Source organism: Mesoplodon mirus (genome assembly GCF_964341445.2).
Source record: "Mesoplodon mirus genome assembly, chromosome: X".
Taxonomy (NCBI): Eukaryota; Metazoa; Chordata; class Mammalia; order Artiodactyla; family Ziphiidae; genus Mesoplodon; species Mesoplodon mirus.
In genome coordinates this window covers 37,757,373-37,770,098 of record NC_138981.1, presented here as the reverse complement: position 1 = coordinate 37,770,098, position 12,726 = coordinate 37,757,373, and positions in this window count along the sequence as shown.

The window sequence follows — 12,726 nt, the reverse complement described above, 5'->3', positions numbered from 1 at the left end:
TATTAATCAACTAAAGCAAAGTTTCTTACTTTTTCTTAAGACTTGTGGGGCAAGATCGTACAGAGAAAAACCATAAGGAAACGGAAATTGAGGACTGGGCTAAGATAGTGCTTGTCACTTTTTAGTATGTATTAATATATACTATGTATCATGTATTAATGTGTTAATAATAAAGTATATTAATATAAATCAATAATAAAGACTGTAAGAGATAATCACAGTAAGTCCTTACCAATCAATCAAATATATATATATTTAATATCCAGTGTCCCCAGCATGACGCTGGGCCCTGTGGGAGGCCCAGAAGATGAGGCAGAGTGTCCTTTTGGAGTTGACACTGTAGGGCTAACTTGTATGATGCTGATGGCAAGTGTGTGAGGTCAGAAAGAAGCTGAAGCACACAGAGAGGCTGCCTAAAGGGAGTGGGGGCACCTCAGCTGGACTTGGAGGGATGGCAGGGTCTGCACAGGCCAAGGGGAGAGACAGGTCCTTCTTGGTGTGAGGGGACAGGCAGGGGACAGGAACTCCAGTGTCTGTAGTCAGGGAAGGAAGGGGAGAGCAGAGAGGTGTGCCGGGCGAGTTGAACGAAGCCCAGTTAAAACACCCCCCTTGAGGGATAAACACTGTAGACAGTGGGGAGCCATGGTTGGCTCCTGAGCAAGGGATGGAAGCCATATTTTCAGATGGGGACTCTGCCAGAATGACAGTAGGCCTTGGATCCCCTTTCCCTTTCACTCAGGGGGCCCAGACAGGCCAAAACACAGTCAGACACCCCCAGCCCTGACACGGATTACAGTAGCCGCAGCAGGGAGCAATTCTGGAAACTCTGTTCTCTCATTGATGGTTTCTAGTTCCTTGTCCCCAAAGGGAACACTTTTAGAGAAAAATGATACGTCTGGTTAAAGATTGAGGATTGAACACATGCGTCCATCCCTCTGCTCCAGGCCAAAACTTCATGAAGCTGATAGTAATGGGATTTTCAAAAGGCATTCACCTGCAAGTATAAAGAGAATGAGAAAGGAGAAAATAGCCAAGAGTTTTGGAAGCTGGAAAGCAGAAGGTTGTTTGGTGACTAACTTAGAGCAGGGCTGAGAAAGCTGAATCTCAAACTGGCTGTGGGGAAAGCTGAGAAGCGGCCTGAATGGATGGCATCGCAGAACCTCTCCCCGCTCCAAAGACTCAGAAGTGGCAATGCCAGGTACTTCTGGAAGAGGAGGTGAAACTGGTACTAAGAACAGGAGGATCAACTGAAAGTCCACTTAAGAAGCAGTCAGATGTTCGGATGCCTTTCCCTGTGCTGTGAACCTAAGTGACTATCCCTTCACTCCCTCATCCCCCATCTCAGACAGAAGACTGGACTTTTATTTAGTATCTGGAGAGGGTTTTAAAAAGGGTCTTTTGGGCTTCCCCGGTGGCGCAGTGGTTGAGAGTCCGCCTGCCAATGCAGGGGACACGGGTTCGTGCCCCGGTCCGGGAAGATCCCACACGCTGCGGAGCAGGTGGACCCGTGAGCCATGGCCGCTGGACCTGCGCATCCGGAGCCTGTGCTCCGCAACGGTAGAGGCCACAACAGTGAGAGGTCCGCGTACCGCAAAAAAAAAAAAAAAAAAAAAGGGTCTTTGCATAGAAAACAAACTTATGGTTAACAAAGGGGAAAGGGTGGGGGATAAATTAGGAGTTTCGGATTAACAGATACACACTACTGTATATAAAATAGATAAACAACAAGGACCCTGTATAGCACAGGGAACTATATTCAATATCTTGTGATAACGTATAATGGAAAAGAATCAGAACATATATAAAACTGAATCACTTTGCTGTACACCTGAAACTAACACAACACTGTAAACCAATTATATTTCAATAAAAAATAAAAATTAAAAAAATTTTAAAATTAAAATTAAAAAAATAAAAATAAAAAATATCTCTATTTTTGGATAGAGATATAAAGCATAGTTGGAAGTAGGATGCCCAATTGAAAACAGGGAGATTAGATATGTTTTTTTTTTTTAATGAACATTGTACCCCCAGCCAAGCTTCCCTGCTCATTCAACTCCCAGAAACTTGACATTCAGGCTTGGACCCTCTAGGAAGGAGATTGGATACTGACATCAGAGATTTGCCAATTAAAAGGCTTACCCAGATCAGCATAGAGTGGTGGTTCTCAAACTTAGCCTGCATCAGAATCCCCTGGAGGGTTTGTTAAAACACAGACTGCCAGGGTTTCAAATCCAATAAATCTGGAGTGGGGCCTAAGAATGTACATTTCTTAGAAGTTCCCAGGTGATGTTGCTGCTGGTCCGGGGACCACACTTTGAAAACTGCTGCTCTAAAGTGAAATCTGCAATTGGCAAGCCACACCCCCACACATAGAGATTTCCAGCAGCTTTTTAGTGCCCTGCTGTAGATGTGCACACATAACTGGTGATCACCAGACGTCTAAGGGAAACCTCTAACATGAATGACCAAGACCAAAACAGATGAAGCAAGCTGAAGGAAACAGAAACTATGCTGAGAAATGTAAATTTCACACATGCGCGCACACACTTGCACACACCTACCTATCGATAATGTCCCAGAAGAAACATTATTTTAATAGTATTAAAAAGAAGCATTCAGGGAATACAAAGAAACTTTTAGAGAGTAAAAATCGAGCTACTGGAAAATTAAAATATGACAGCAGAAATGAAGAAAATAGTAGAAGGATTGGAATGTAAAGTCTAGAACGTTTTCCAGAAAACAGAGAAAAGAAAAGGAGATGAGAAATAGAAAAAACAGTTGTTTTTTTTTTCTTTTTGTGGTATGCGGGCCTCTCACTGTTGTGGCCTCTCCCATTGCGGAGCACAGGCTCCGGATGCGCAGGCCCAGCGGCCGTGGCTCACGGGCCCAGCCGCTCCGCGGCATATGGGATCCTCCCAGACCGGGGCACGAACCCGTATCCCCTGCATCGGCAGGCGGACTCTCAACCACTGCGCCACCAGGGAGGCCCGAAAAAACAGTTTTTAAATGATTACCCTAAAAGTCTAAATAAAAGGAGTTTTAGAAAGAGAGAACAGAGAGACAGAGGGGAAGGAAGCATCAAAGAAATAATTCAAGAAAATTTCCCACACCTAAGGGACACGATCTTACAGATGGAAAGGACCACAGAAGTATCTAATACAATGGATGAAAGGAGACTCACATAAATACATATCATCATGAATTTTCAGAACATTGGAGACAAAGACCCTTAAAGCTTCGAAGGAGAAAATATATACTATATACAAAGGATTGAGGACATTTCTGGCTTTGGACTTCTTAATAGCGAATCTGGGAGAAAATAGAAAAATGCCTTTCAAAATTCTAAGGGAAAGTAATCCAACTTAGAATTCTATATCCAGCCAAACGATCAGTTAAGTGTGAGCATAGAAAGAAAACTTCTCTGACATGCAAGGTCTCATAAAATTGCTGCCTGTGCATCCTTTCTCAGAAAGCAACTGGAAGAGATGGTCCACCAAAATGTTGGAAAACATCAAGAAAGGGGAAAACGTGGAATCCAGGGAACTGGGGATGCCACCCAAGATAGAGTCAGAGGGAATTTCCATGATGAAGGAGGCAACCCCAGGGTGATGGCTGAGCCCCAAGCATAAGGAGCAACCAGCCTAGATAGGAGCTGCTCAGAAGCCTCTTGATAAGCCAAGAAGAGGGACTTGAGGTGTTTGGACACAGTGCAAATCTAGTAAATTGAGAAAGAGTTTGGGTTGCAGCAACCTTCTTAAAGCAGAGGCAGCCAGAAAGGTGGTAATAAAGCTCAGTGACTACAGCCTGAGCTGAATTCCAATTTTCCATACAAAGATGAAAGGTCCTGGCTCCCGCCTCTGCCTTCCTCCACCGACAGCCACATCCCCACGCATATTTGGGAAGGCAGAAATATCTAGGCCAATTTTATCATAATAAAATGGAAGAAGAATCATCAAAGTTCAAACTCTCCATCATCAGACGATCTCAGAGTCTCCCCGATGTGAAATTCCAAATGTCTGGGTCCAGGTGCTCTCATGTGTAGAAGGGAAACTGGTGATTGGCAATGTTCATTGTTTTATTGAACAAGAACTTGCTTGCTGGGGTATAATTAGATGACACAGATTCCTTTTTCATTTTTTATAGGGAAGTATTTTGCCGTTACCTCGGAGTATAGCATGATATGTTTTTTGGCCAGGGATTTTTTTTCACTGTGTAGTCTTTCTCTCAGTGGTTTATTTAAAGTCGAAATGACACCAAAATGGAGAGCGAGTGGTTTGTGTTCTCACCCCAGCCCCACCCCAGAGCTGCAGCACAGGTAAGTGTCTGTCACCTTGAGACAGGCTGGGACCTAGGACCCTTTGCTGCAGTGCTGGCACCTGGACCTTCGAGCAACAGAATACAAAAAAACTATAAGGGACTAAAAATAACTGCACACATGCCCAGTGGGGCAAATTAGGAACAACAACAAGATACAAAAAGAGCAAAAACCCAACTGCCACTTCTGAGGTGTCAGGAGCAAAAGCAGGGGACTGTGCATGATCCCTGCGCACAGCACCGCCAAGGGGGTGGGCAGACCTCCCAGGCCATCCCTCTGGCCCGGACCCCTGGACGCGCCCCCACCCCCACCCCATGTAAGGAGCCAGCTCATCCCCCCACTCAGGGAGCCAGCAAGGAAACCTGTTACTTGTTTTCGCTCCCTTGTGCTGCAGCACGAGTCCCATTAAAGCCTCGCCTGAATTCCTCCTATGGCCTCTTAACAATTTCTGTTGATTAAGGAGTCCAAGAACCTAGGTCCGTCACAACCTAACACGTTTCCCTTCAGTGGAATTGGCCACCTTTAGTGATTCACATTAGGTAATGCAGTCCCATTCTACAACTTTCGTGGCATAAAATGTAGGACTAATCAGGATAGGAAGATATCTCAACAGGTTGAAATAAATAACAAGTCCTCTGCCTATGGCCTAAACAAAAAGGCACCAAAACAATCCATGCCATTGCTCCATGATACAACCAAGAGTCCTCCAAAGGAGACAAGACCCTGTGGACCAGGCTTTGGTCCCGCCCTGCCGCCTGTCATGATGCACCCACCCGCCATGATGAACAACTGCCCAGCACCCACTGTAAGCTCCTTCTGGGAGTCTGGCAGACCCTCTCCAGCTTCCCCACCCCACGTCTCCTCTCTCCAGACCAGGGGTCCCTTCCAGACTGAGTCCAGACAGGCCAGCAGCACTCCTACCTGGTCCCTGTGCCCCCTACCCACTTACTTAGGTACCTTTCTCCCAGCATCCCGGGACTGGCCACTGCCCATCTCTCCTGGCACTGTGGCCAAGGGAGGGTGGAAAATATAGATGATTCATCTTTGAATCTGGGCACCTAGCAGAGTCTGGCATGGAATCGTGCTTAATAAATACTTGTTGAATGAATGGGTCAATGAACAAAGCGAATGTATGGATAAATATGACTTAGGGGCTTTGGTAAATGCCACATGAATTTCTTGTGTCATATGACCGCCCCCAAAATGCTAATACCAAAGGCTTAATGCTGTAGAGTCGTGGTCTTTGACACTCCACTGGGGTGCTTTAACAGCTTTCATTTCTCTCTTATGCTTTTAGGATAAAAAAATCTACATAAAGTCATAATGTAAATATTAGTGGAGATTAATTTCTTTTTATTTATAGATTAAAATCAATGTGACTAGTCTCTATGTTTACCGTGCAGATTGCCACTTAAGAATGCCCTTACCTGGCCAGTAGGACTGTGAATCGCAGTCACGGGTGGCACGCACGCGGCTTCAGAAGAGCAGGAGGCCCACTCCCTCCTCCACTGTCAGCATATTGTGACGCATTGCAGCTTACAGGTGCCTAGTGATGTGGATTTACTGATCATATGACCTAGTTTTAGCTTAACTCCCAAATGAGCCATAGGGCTTAAAAAGATTCCTGCAAAGAAACCATGTGTTAAAAATAATACTAATAATACAAGCACGCTTGAACAAGATGGAGGCTGAGCAGATGTTTCTTCTAGTATGAGCTCTTTGTCAGCCACATCATGTGGCAAAAACAGCCATAATCTAATCAGATCTGAGCCGAAGTCGGCCCCCAAATTGAAATTATCAAGAGACAATTGGAAACATGAGTTTCCCATCACCGCTGTCTTAATGACAAGCCTGGCCTTGAGTGTATATGGTATATTGGGACTATCTGGTGAACGTCACAAGCCTCCAGAACAGAGGTCCTTAACCATAAATAAATACATCGGATTACAAAGGAAACCAAGGAGGTTGAAATCATTATCAAATTATTAAAACAAATTTGTGTTATAGATATGTATGTATGGGCTTCTTTAGTAAATCATTAAGTAACAAGATCCGTGGCAGATCTAATGACTACCATCATTTCACAGTGTTGATGAGCATATGTGATATTTTAAGATATCTGCTAATACTACCGAGATTTGTTGCCTATGTAAGTAATTGAAGGACATGCTAAGTTGTAGTTAGAGGCTAGTGAAAATGGAGATGCCATTTTCCCCCCATCCAATTTACAAACCCTGTGAATTCTATCCTTGAACCTCAGGTCAAGAACTGCAGTCTAGTGCACATCAAAGGCTATTGGTCCCATCTCGCACAACCTTGTTACCGGGTGCTCTGTTAACAACCATATAAAAAAAAAAATCATAGCCAGCCTCCAACTGAATCAGAAATCACACATAAAAACGTTTATTACAAGCAGGCACAAAAACCAGTTACGCAATCTGCTCTTATAACTCAGTGAAGTGCCAGGTCTCCGCGCTTAGGCACACCAACAAGTACCTTGGCTAAAAGCTACGCTGAATATAGAAGTGCCAATATTTAAGTGGCAGGATTCAACTAACCCTCCGGTTAGAACAGGCACAATGTCCTCTGTTAGGTGGCAGGCCACAGGAGTAAACAAAGTCTGTGGCCTGGGATGCCACACCCCAGGGTATTTCCCCTCTGGGTTCCTCAGGTTCATAGACCCCATTCAGGCAACAACAGAGGTGTTAATACAATACTTCTTGCCAATCCCCACGTCTTTTTTTGTGACGTACAGTTGATTTACAATGCTGTGTTAGTTTTAGGTGCACAGCACAGTGAATACATATATATATTCTTTTTCAGATTCTTTTCCCTTAGAGGTTATTACAAGATACTGAAGACAGTTCCCTGTACTCTGTAGTAGGTCCTCATCGGTTATCTATTTTATTTATAGTAGCATAGCCAAGCCCCACGTCTTGAAAACCACTTATTTTGTCAATAAAAACTTTTCTCTAATATTTAAAAATGCTAATCAGTGAACCCTCTGGTACAGATTGAGATAGCCGATGTGTAGTAGGTGTCTTTGGACTGTGGATTTCCGAGTCAGGTTTTTCGAATGTTAACTTAACCATCCCAGAGGTGTGTGTCCTTCATTTGTGTATTTCAAATAGAAACCCACCTCTTCTACAGTATAGATTAAAAACAAGCTATCTATACTGAAGTACTTTGTTATGGACTGAATTGTGTCCCCCCCAAATACGTAGGTTGAAACGCTAACCCCCAGTGCGACTGTTTTTAGAGATAGGGACTTTAGGGAGATAATCAAGGTTAAAGAGGTCATAAGGGTGGGGCCCTAATCCTATAGGACTGGTGTCCTTATAAGAAGAGGGAAATTTGGACACAGACACACAGAGAGAAAGGGGAATGCGTGTGAAGACAATTTCTGACAATTTATTACATCTCTTAATTCCTGTGGGTCAGGAATTCAGAAAAGTCACAGTGGGGACAGCTTGTCTCTGCTCCATGATGTCTGGGGCTTCGGTTAAAAGCCATGAAGTCAGGGCCTGGAAGATACACTTCCATGGTAGCACACTCACATGGCTGGCAAGGTGGTGCTGGCTAGTTGGTTTCTCACCATGTGGATCTCTCCACAATGCTTCTTGAATGTCCTTACAACATGGTGGCTAGCGTCCCCCAGAGCAAGCTACACAAGAGAGCAAGGCAAAAGCTGCAATGCCCAGCTTAGTGATAATAGACAACAATACTGTATTATAAATTTCAAAGTTGCTAAGAGACTAGATCTCAATTGTTCCCACCATAAAAAAAAAGAAATGATAATTATGGGATGTGATAGAAGTGTTAGCTAACGCTATGATGGCAATCATATTGCAATATATAAATGTATAAAACCAACATGTGGTACACCTTAAACTTATACAATGTTACATGTCAATTATATCTCAATATAAAAGAATTCTTTAAAGAAAGAAAGTTGCAATATCTTTTATAACCAACCTCAAAAGTCACATGCCAGCACACCTGCAGGAGTCTATAGGTCACAGTAGATTCAGAGTGGATCTACCCTGATTCAGTGTAGGAGGGGATTGCATAAGGACAGGAATACTAGGCGTGGCTCATTGGGCCCACCTTGGAGACTGGCTTGCACACCTCCCATCACCTCTATATGTGGATAATGATGCATAATAATGACAAGGATAGAAGATCAGACATGGCTCTCCTACTCGTGGCTTTTGAGAAAGATACCAGCCAAGAAACATTATCTTAAAAGTTTCAGGATGTCTTCCCCGTCTCATATTCATCCACTAGGGATCTAGACTCATCATCGTTACCATAATAACAATCATCATCTTTGTCACTGTTGTCAGTTACTGAGCATTCAACTATGTGCCAGGCACTGTGTCAGGTGTTCTACAAACATTATCTCCTTTAGTCTTGTCAAAAATCTTGGAAAAGAAAGTATGATTAGCCCCACTTTACAAAAGAAGAAAGTGAGATTCAAAAGGTTAAGAACTTCACACCTAGCTAGTAATGGAACCAGAATTTGAATACGGGGCTCTCTGGGTCTTTGTTTTCTGTCACACTGCCTCCCTGTCTGTATTAGGGTTCTCCTGAGAAACAGAACCAATAGTGTGTGTGTGTGTGTGTGTGTGTGTGTGTGTGTGTGTGTGTGTGGAGAGAGACAGAGATTTATTTTAAGGAATTGGCTCACATGATTATGGAGACTGACAAGTCCCAAGATCTTTAGTCAGCAAGCTGGAGACCCAGGAGAGCCAATGGTATAGTTCCAGTCTGAACGTCTTCAGGTTCAAAACCCAGGGACAGCCAATGTTTCAGGTGAGTTCAAAAGCAGGAAAAAACAGATGTCCCAGCCAGAAGGCAGTCAGACAGGAGGAGTTCCCCCTTACCCCCAGGAGGGTCAGCCTTTTTGTTCTCTTCAGGCCTTCAACTGCTTGGGTAAGGCCCACCCACATTACAGAGGGCAATCTGCTTCACTCAGTCCACCAATTCAAATGTTAATTTCATCCAAAAACACTCTCAAGAGACTTCCCTGGTGGTTCAGTGGTTAAGAATCTGCCTTCCAATGCAGGGGACACAGGTTTGACCCCTGGTCGGGGAACTAAGATCCCACATGCCGCAAGGCAACTAAACCCATGTGCTGCAACTACAGAGCCCACACACTCTGGAGGCCATATGCCACAACTAGAGAGAAGCCTGTGCACCACAAGGAAGAGCCCGTACGCCGCAACGAAAGACCCTGTGTGCCTCAACTAAGACCCAACGCAGCCATAAATTAATTAATTAATTAATTAAAAAACACTCTCAAAGACACACCCAGAGGGCTTCCCTGGTGGCGCGGTGGTTGAGGGTCTGCCTGCTGGTGCAGGGGATGCGGGTTCGTGCCCCGGTCCGGGAGGATCCCACATGCCGCGGAGCGGCTGGCCCCGTGGGCCATGGCCGCTGGGCCTGCTCATCTGGAGCCTGTGCTCCGCAGCGGGAGAGGCCACAGCGGTGAGAGGCCCGCGTACCGCAAAAAAAAAAAAAAAAAAAAAAAAAAAAGACACACCCAGAATACTGTTTGACTGAATATCTGGGCTCTCATGGCCCAGTCAAGTTGACACCTGCAATTAGCTATCACACTGTCCTCCATGAACGCAACTTGCTTATCCTTGCACATTTTTAGTTTGTGAGACCAGTTTTGCTCTTGCTTGGTCTAAATTTTATGCTTTAAGGAGTCCTGCCCTCACCCATACATAATTGATGTATTTTCACAATTTTATTGAGGTTGATAATACCTCCTCTTAAATTAGGTGGGGGAAAATAGATAGAAGACAGAAGGAGTATTAGGGTATCCTAGTTCTAAATACTTTTTCTTAATAATTTGGGGAAAAATCAATGAAAATACCTTAATAAGAAAAAAATAGGAAAATACTTTAATAGTCTATGACAGTTCTTAAATTATAAAGTGCATCAGACTCACCCATGGGCCTGTTAAAACACAGATGGCTGGGCCCCACCCCCAGAGTTTCTGATTCAGTAGGTCTGGGATAGGGCCTGAGAATTTGCATTTCTAACAAGTTCCCATGATCCTGATTCTGCTGGTCCAAGACCACATTTTGAGTAGGAAAATTCTAGGGGGAAAAGCGTGTCCATAATGTGCCCAGAACTGATATGGCACTCGGGGACCTGTGTTTCTGCTATCTTGGTACACTTCACCATTCTATGCCATCTCACAGTCCCAGATGGCTGCCTGAGCTCCAGCCATCAGGACTAGATTCTAAGCAAATGTTAGAAGGAACAGAGAAAGACCACTCCTTTTAAGGATACTTCCCACTTCCCAGAAGTTGCATGCAAGACTTCCACTTACATTCCACTGACCAGAACTTAGTCATATGGCCACACTTAGCTGCAAAGGAAGCTGGGGAAAAATTTTTTTCTCCAGGAGGCTATGTGCCCAGCTAAAATTCTATTACTTTATTACTTATAAATAGCGGGGGGGGGGGGTGGTGGCGGGGAAGAGCTATTTAGGGACAATGAATGGCCTCTGCCACGGCGATCCTGCAGCTTGTCTGGAACACGAAATAATTCGTTCCTATGTCAGCGTGTAACTTGGGTCTACCTTCCCTCTGAAGCAGCGGCACAGTCCATGCAGCTCAATAAATAGGACTTAGAACCTTGCAAAGCCTAGTGAGCAAGGAATTACCAGTCTGGCCTATGTCACATGTTCTCCCTGCTTACTGCTAGAAGAATGAAGATGGAACTCCAAAGCTAGATACGGGCATTCCCGTGTTCCCTCTCACTGGTTTGGTTAATTGGTTATCCTGTTAACTGGCAGAGGTTTTGGTTTCCTCTGGATCGCTTGCCTTCTGAAATCCGGTAAGGACCAGACGTCAGCAACTTTAGGGGGGAATGTCCTCTGGAGGAAAGACCTGGAACTCCAGCAATGCACATAATTACACACACTCGGTTCTAGAGAGGACATAGAATAAACAGGCTTTTAACAATCCCCATAGCCGTGCCAGATGAGAGAGGTCTTTCTAAGACCCCTCCCCCCACCAAATTCTGGGCCCCAAGGTGGAGGATGAGCCCACAAGATCTTGGCTGCTAAGAGGAAAGGAGGCGTGGGAAAAAAATGCTGCCAGAGTCAAAGCCCAAACAGACATTTTCTTCAATGTTTGACTCAGTGGTTTAATTTTTAAATGCAGCTCTGGTTGATAAAACTGAGATGCAAAAAGAAACTGTTGTTCCCTGATTAACCCTTCTAGCCACTGGGTGCCACTATTGATTTGTTTGGTTAACCAAACTGCAAAAAAACACTTTACTATGGGGGGGGCGGGCGGGGAATTCTCAGTGTAGATTACTTTGGTAAAGCAGGAAGTGAAAGCTGGACCAAAAAAAAAGTCTGTATGTGTATATATATATTTCCTTAGATGTATGTTGGTTATTTTTTTCTCCTGACTTCCTCTCACCAGACAACAACATACTTTTATTTCTCTGTAGTATCTCCTCCTTGATCTCATAATTAATTTCAGAGTAATGCTTGAAGTACTGCTTCAAAAATTATATTTTGTTTCCTAAAGTCCCTTACCGCTCTCAAAAAAAGAAATATGTACAAACCCTACTGCTTCATGATGTTTGAAATCATTTATACATGTCATCATCATCAATAACAAGTGTTTATGAAGTACCTACTACGTGCCTGGGGCTGGGGAATAGAAAAACCAAGAGGTTCCTGACAGCAAGGGGTTATATTCTCTCTATTCATGGAAATATGACATACAGTCAAGAATATAAAGGTAGGGACTTCCCTGGAGGTCCAGTGGTTAAGACTCCACGCTTCCACTACAGGGGGGCACAGGTTCGATCCCTGGTCGGGGAACTAACATCCTGCATGCTGCCTGGCAAGGCAAAAAAAGGAACAAAAAGGCAAATAGGTAGGTAGGTAATTGTGGCCAAAACTACAGGTTGCTTATCCAAGGGTCCATTCTCTCCTTCACTGCATCTTCCTCGATGGCCAAGCCCAAATTTTGTTCTGGTGTTCATCCTGCAGTGCGATCAGGGAAGGGGACCTCCTCACATTCTTAGGGGGTGAGTTATGTTTGATCCAAGCCAACCATGATGACCTCATATTCTTTACCAAAGACTGGTGGAGCACAGCCTTGTGACCCAGTCCTAGACAATGAGACTGGAAGTAAAATGCACTACCCACAGAAAAGGAGGTGTCAGTTTCTTTAAACTGAACCTGTGATGTCTGGAATTGCTTTAGTCATCTTTACACCATGAGGATCGTCACCTCCAACAAGCTGAGGGTAGTGGAGCAGAGAGATGCTACCCCCGCCCCCAGCCCACCTCCCAAAGTGAACCTGCCTCAGGAGTTCTCTTGTGAGACACAGTCCAATTTTGTGAAGCCACTCTTAGCTGGGTCTTCC